Source organism: Saccopteryx leptura, chromosome 9 (genome assembly GCF_036850995.1).
Source record: "Saccopteryx leptura isolate mSacLep1 chromosome 9, mSacLep1_pri_phased_curated, whole genome shotgun sequence".
In the NCBI taxonomy this organism is placed as follows: Eukaryota; Metazoa; Chordata; class Mammalia; order Chiroptera; family Emballonuridae; genus Saccopteryx; species Saccopteryx leptura.
This window is the reverse complement of record NC_089511.1, coordinates 81,915,487-81,921,486: the sequence shown is the minus strand read 5'-3', so window position 1 is coordinate 81,921,486 and position 6,000 is coordinate 81,915,487.

The window sequence follows — 6,000 nt, the reverse complement described above, 5'->3', positions numbered from 1 at the left end:
TTCCTAAAGCTAGAAAAAGGTGATTTATTTCCCCATAGCATATTATTCAACTGTTATAAAGTACTGCACCTCAGATTCTGAAAGGCACTGTACCTCATTTCATCGAGTTCATGTAGAGACACCCAGTCCAGATGAATTTTGAAGAGTTTTATTAGAGGAGGAATTTCAAATATGCCAGCTGCATATGGCTGACACGGGGCATCTGCAGGCCCAAATCGTGCAGCCCCCAAAATAGTTTAGGGGCTGCTTAAATATATACCCTTGATTACACACAAGCAGGGGAGAGCATGACATCATGGCATAGGCTGGCAACATTTGTTTAGGGCAGGGGTCCCCAAACTTTTTACACAGGGGGCCAGTTCACTGTCCCTCAGACCATTGGAGGGCCAGACTATAAAAAAAACTATGAACAAATCCCTATGCACACTGCACATATCTTATTTTAAAGTAAAAAAAAAAAAAAAGGGAACAAATACAATATTTAAAATAAAGAACAAGTAAATTTAAATCAACAAACTGACCAGTATTTCAATGGGAACTATGCTCCTCGCACTGACCACCAATGAAAGAAGTGCTCCGTCTAGAAGTGTGGCGGGGCCGGATAAATGGCCTCAGGGGGCCGCATGCGGCCCGCGGGCTGTAGTTTGGGGTCCCCTGGTTTAGGGGATACACAGAAACATTAAGACTTTCAAGGTAACACAATCAAAGATGTTTACAAACCTTTCAGGGTTCCTCTTCCCTCACTAGCCTAGATTTTACCCTCAAGATTCCAGGAAAGGGAGGAACTACAATCAATGCAAGGTGGTATGTAAATTCTGCCTCCTATTGAAAGAGAAGTCTCTAGGTTAACCTTTATTTTAGATTTAAAACTGAATGACCTATTATTCTTGCAAGCCAGAAACTTCTACATTCTTCTCCCTTTCCTCCTTAAAGGAGGGACGGGACAGGAAAGCTTGATAGGAAAGCCTGACCTTTCCTCCCAGAATATCAATATCAATTTTCAGCTTTTTGGTATCTTACAACACAACCTTTTGAAAAAATAGTTACAATCTATAGAAAGATAATAACGGTATCACTCAGTAGTAATTATTCAGAAGAATGTTTTCACTGGAAGATACAATTCTGTCACTGGGAAGGACTTTAACATAAACTTTATCCGTTATATGGTTATAACAACATCTTTAAAAGACCTAACATGAATTTTGAAGTATCCTGTTTGGGATTGTAACTGCTTACAGCCTTGGTTAATTTTGGCTGATAATCAAGAAAATAAAATATGCATGAGTAAGTTTAAATGCTTCTGGATAACAACAATCATTTGAGAGCTCTTTGAATATTTTATTTCACCTAAGAGGTAAGGAGAAGGGTAAAACTGACTTGAAGCAGAATGTTCATGGACAGGTGAATGAGACCTTTCTGAGAGAGCATTTGGTCGCAGTCTGGTGGTTATGTGTGTGGGCTGCTGACAGACCTGAGTGCCACCTCCTGGTTGTCTGACCTCAGACCAGCCATTAAGTTTTGAACCTTGTTACTTCATCCATACCATTAAATGCCCACCTCTTGGAGTATTGTGAGAATTAAATACGATAATGTAATTAAGAGCTTATCATAGTGCCTGGTATATATTAAATATCCAACATAAATCAATTATTATTATTAACTAAGATAATGCTTTTTACCTATGTCTGTTTCTTTCTTTAAGCATGTGTGGAGGAATAAACTTGAATAAGTGGGTATTTCCATCTTTCTTTGAGAAGAGTATAGGTGTGATGAGCACACAAGCTTTTGGGGAAGACATGCTCCATCCTAGAATCCAGCTCCTTGGGAATGGTCCTGATTTTAAAGTCACTTTACAAGCAGGCATTATTATAGGACAAATTTGCTCAGCCCCTTAACTTTCTGCTAAACAAATAAAAGCTGGACTCTCCTGCAGACTTCTCCCGCCCACTCACTGTGGGTTTGCCCTCCCCAGTCTCTCTCAGACCGAGCCCCTCCCTTGCACCCCAGCCTTTCTGGCAGTTCCTCCACATATACCTTGTGTATGCTCCAGTGAGTACGCCCTTCTGCCTCCATGCCTTTGCTCATGCTCTTCTCCTGGTCTGCAGCACTCTGTGGGGTCTTTCACCTGCCTTTGTTTCTGCTATTACCTCTCCCTGCTGTGGTCCTTCAACATCTCCCACCTGCTCAGCACTGAAACCCTTACTCGTCCTGCCCATCACAGCCACCCTTAATGGGTAGAGAGGGCAGGTGAAGGGAGCTGCCAACCATATGAACAAGGAGATGAGGAAAATAAGATAGTCTCAGTTGCTCAATAAGAGCAAAATAAACTCGGTCAGAAGTGAGATAATGATGCTACCTTAGAGAGAGAGGAGAGAATGACTACACCCTAAATCAGGGGTCCCCAAACTACAGGCCCGTGGGCCGCATGTGGCCCCCTGAGGCCATTTATCCGGCCCCCGCCGCACTTCCGGAAGGGGCACCTCTTTCATTGGTGGTCAGTGAGAGGAGCATAGTTCCCATTGAAATACTGGTCAGTTTGTTGATTTAAATTTACTTGTTCTTTATTTTAAATATTGTATTTGTTCCCATTTTGTTTTTTTACTTTAAAATAAAATATGTGCAGTGTGCATAGGGATTTGTTCATAGTTTTTTTTATAGTCCGGCCCTCCAATGGTCTGAGGGACAGTGAACTGGCCCCTGTGTAAAAAGTTTGGGGACCCCTGCCCTAAATGAAGGCATTCAGCTCTCTTTTGAAAGAATGTGTCCATCAGAAGGGAAAAGCACAAGCATTGGTAGTGAACTTGAAAGAGCCCTGGGGAGGGAGGGGGACTTGATCATTTTATTTTGCCATTTTCAGTTTCTGGGCAAGGCTAGCCCTCTCTCAAGCCTGTGGCAGTATGGTAATCAGTCATGACTTGGTTTGTTCTGCACTGCAGGGTAGGACCATCTCCACTGGGAGAGGGATGAGTTGATCTGCCTGAACCAAGTGCCTTTGACCATCTGATTCCTGCAGCTTCTCTTCTGAGGACACTGCTGATGAGTGCATTCAAACTCTCACTATGGAATCACACTGTTGGGATTTGAACACTGACTTCTCCTTCTAGCCGCATAAACTCAGGTAGGCTACCTAATGTCTTTGTGCCTCAGTTTCTTCGTTAAGTGGGGATAATAGTTTTTATTTACAAAACATATATATCAGGGTTCTGTATCTAGAATATACATAAAGATCTCTGGTTCTGGCTGGTGGGCTCAGTGGTAGAACATCAGCCCAGCGTGTGAATGTCCCAGGTTCGATTCCTAGTCAGGGCACACAGGAGAAGCACCCATCTGCTTCTCCACTTCTCCTCCTCTTACTTCTCTCTCTCTCTCTTTCTCTCTCTCTCTCTCTTTCTTTCCTACTGCAGGCCATGGATCGATTGAAGCGAGTGGCCCTGGGCACTGAGGATGGCTCAATGGCCTCTGCCTCAGGTGCTAAGAAGAGCTCAGTTGCTGAGCATTGAAGCAATGCCCCAGATGGGCAGAGCATCACCCGTTAAGTGGGCTTGCCAGGTAGATCCTGGGCAGGGCACATGTGGAAGTCTGTCTCTCTGCCTCCCCTCCTCTCACTGAATTAAAAAAAAAAAAAAAAAGATCTCTACTTTTTTCATATATTAGATTGGCAGAAAATATAAGTAAGATGGCAAGAGTATTTTTTTAAATGGCCTTTTTCATATGAATGTGTAAATTAGTCTACCCTTTTCAGATAACTGTTTGGTAAAATGGATTGCAATTAGAAATAACATTTTCTTTTTAAAGTGAATAATGAAAAATAAATAAAAACTAAAGTACATTTTTGCGATGATTGAGTATATTTGGAAATGGACTGTATAAAAGGCAAGAATTTTATCAACTTTAAAAAATTAATCGATTCCTGGCCAGGGCACACAGGAGAAGCACCCATCTGCTTCTCCACCCCTTCCCCTCTCCTTCCTCTCTGTCTCTCTCTTCCCCTCCCACAGCGAGGCTCCATTGGAGCAAAGATGGCCCAGGCGCTGGGGATGGCTCCTTGGCCTCTGCCCCAGGCGCTAGAGTGGCTCTGGTCGCAACAGAGCGACGCCCTGGAGGGGCAGAGCATCGCCCCCTGGTGGGCAGAGCGTCGCCCCCTGGTGGGCGTGCCGGGTGGATCCCAGTTGGGCGCATGCGGGAGTCTGTCTGACTGTCTATCCCCATTTCCAGCTTCAGAAAAATACAAAAAAAAAAAAAAAAAAAAAAACCTTAAAAAAAATTAAACATTTTAAGATCATGATTTACATGCAGTCGTATGAAATAATAGAGATCCCATGTACCCTTGACTAGTTTCCCCAAATGGTAACAGCTTAAAAAACTACAGAACAGCCCTGGCCGGTTGGCTCAGTGGTAGAGCGTCGGCCTGGCGTGTAGGAGTCCCGAGTTCAATTCCCGGCCAGGGCACACAGGAGAAGCGCCCATCTGCTTCTCCACCCCTCCCCCTCTCCTTCCTCTCTGTCTCTCTCTTCCCCTCCTGCAGCCGAGGCTCCATTGGAGCAAAGATGGCCCAGGCGCTGGGGATGGCTCCTCAGCCTCTGCCCCAGGTGCTAGAGTGGCTCTGGTCGCGACAGAGCGAAACCCCGGAGGGGCAGAGCATCGCCCCCTGGTGGGCAGAGCATCGCCCCCTGGTGGGCGTGCCAGGTGGATCCCGGTCGGGCACATGCGGGAGTCTGTCTGACTGTCTCTCCCTGTTTCCGGCTTCAGAGGAATACAGAGAAAAAAGAAAAAAACAAAACAAAACTATAGAACAACTATAATACTGACACTGATACAATCCACCAGTCTAATTCAGATTTCCCCAGTTGTACTTATTTGTGTTTCTGTGTGTGTGTGTATGTATTTAATTCTAAGCAATGTTTTCCAGATGTGTAGGTTCATATATCTACTACCACAATCAAAATATAGAACAATTCTATCACTACATCCATCTCCCTCCTTCCCTAGCCCCTGTCCCTAACCTTGGCAATCACTAAGCTAGTCTTTATTTCTGTAATTTTATCATTTCAAGAACATTATATAAAAGGAAGCACATAGTATGTAACCTTTGGGAATTAGATTTTTTCATTCAGCATAATTTTCTTCAGATTCAGATGCAGAGTGCATGGTACAGATGTACCACAGTTTAACTCTTCACCCACTAAAGAATATCTGGGTTATTTCCAATTTTCACCTATTTGGAATAAAGCTTTTATAAATATTTGCATACAGATTTATATGTAAGCATAAGTTTTAATTTTTCTGGGAAAAGTGCCCAAGAGAACAATTGCTGAGTCATGCAATAGTTGCATATTTACTTTTAGAAGAAACTACAAGTTTTGCAGTAATTGTCCCAGTAGAGCCCAAGCTCTACATCAATCAGACGTCCCTGATTCGACTTCCCCACACAGTGGGACACTCCTGCTTATCAGCAGGGCTGGCAGCCCCTTCGAGACTACTCTTGACCAGCTATGAGGATGCTACTGATCAGTGCTGACACTAACTGCCACAGGAGGAAAAACACAACCAACACACAAATTAGTTGCAAGAATCACACAGGCAATTTATTACTCACAAATCCTTTTGGCATGCCTGCGTACAGCTTAAAGGGGCCCCGTCGGTGTGCTCCTCTTGGCTGTCTTTGGTCAGAGCTCAGAGTCGTGTGGAGACAGCCCTCGTTCATGCTGGAGTCTGAGTGACTACATCAGCAGCGGGCCCCTCAGCTGTAGTACCTTTTCTGACCAAGGCCTTCTAACAGGTGTCAATCTACAGGATTATCACCTTAAACCACCTTTTTGGGAGTTCCTCACAGGGAGCCCCTTTTATGTTAATCTACTAAAATGTTACATCAAATCACTTTTTAAGATGTTCTTATTTATGTTAACTTACAAAGTTATGACATCAAGCCACTTCTTATATATGTATAACTTCATGCACACACTATATTAATTCCTATTCAGATGGCATAACTTTATTTAA